Below are 871 nucleotides of genomic sequence, written 5' to 3' on the forward strand. Positions count from 1 at the left end.
CAATAAGCCTGTGTTTGGACTTAGTCTTTAACCTATGACACCTCCCTTGAGGTAATGGGTCAATAGTTGAATCCCTGCTATTCTTGTGGGACACCTAGATTGAGTTCCAGCTCCTGGTCTCATCCTTTGACTGTTGGGTGGACTTGAGGAATGAGTGAACAGGAGAGCTCTCTCTCCCTTTATCTTTTTCTGTTTCAAACCAATCTGTTTTATCGCTTCTCGGCCTTTTGGCTAAGATCAAGTGTAGTATCAAACCAATCTGTTTTTTAAAAGAGCTATTTTCTTATTTAAGAAAACTATTTGTTAGGATGTATCAAAGGACCTTAAAAATAAATTGGATCCAATTATCTTGTACTGTAGCTTGTTTGAAGAGCAATTTCAAATGTATCAAAAAATGTACTGAAAAAGTGAAGTAACCTAAATTGGAACTTGTTTACATTTGAGGGCTTTTAATGCAAGTATTCTAATCCATCAAATTGAGAAATGTTTTTATAAAATGAAAAATTTGTTGCTGAACAGCTCCCCAAACTAGTTGAAGAAGTTGCTATAGAACTCCCAAACCAGGATTCTCTCATCTGATGCACAGAAAGCCAATCATTGCCATTGAGGTGGTAAAAGAGAGTAGGTATTTATTGCAAAGTGCAGAGCAAAGGAGCCAGGCAGTCATTGTTTAATACTATGCTTCTTGAAGCATTAGGAGTGAAGGCACTTGTAGATTAAAATTGAGGCTGAGAGGTGTATGTTCAGCTTGTGTTTAAGTTCCTGGTTGGCCAGTGGTGCTCTTAGCCCTCCCTTGATTGGTCAGTGGTGATGTGTACTTTAGAGAATTTGTGATGGCCAGAGTGGCTCCAGTTGGAAGGGAGGGTTACAT

The 871-nt window shown here is 38.8% G+C and overlaps 1 pseudogene; it reads left to right on the forward strand.

Annotated features, from left to right (window-relative positions):
* Positions 1 to 211: 211 nt before the first annotated feature.
* LOC131481197 (U2 spliceosomal RNA) lies at positions 212 to 340 on the forward strand (annotated as a pseudogene).
* Positions 341 to 871: the final 531 nt, after the last annotated feature.

Source organism: Ochotona princeps, chromosome 9, assembly GCF_030435755.1.
Source record: "Ochotona princeps isolate mOchPri1 chromosome 9, mOchPri1.hap1, whole genome shotgun sequence".
Lineage (NCBI taxonomy): Eukaryota > Metazoa > Chordata > Mammalia > Lagomorpha > Ochotonidae > Ochotona > Ochotona princeps.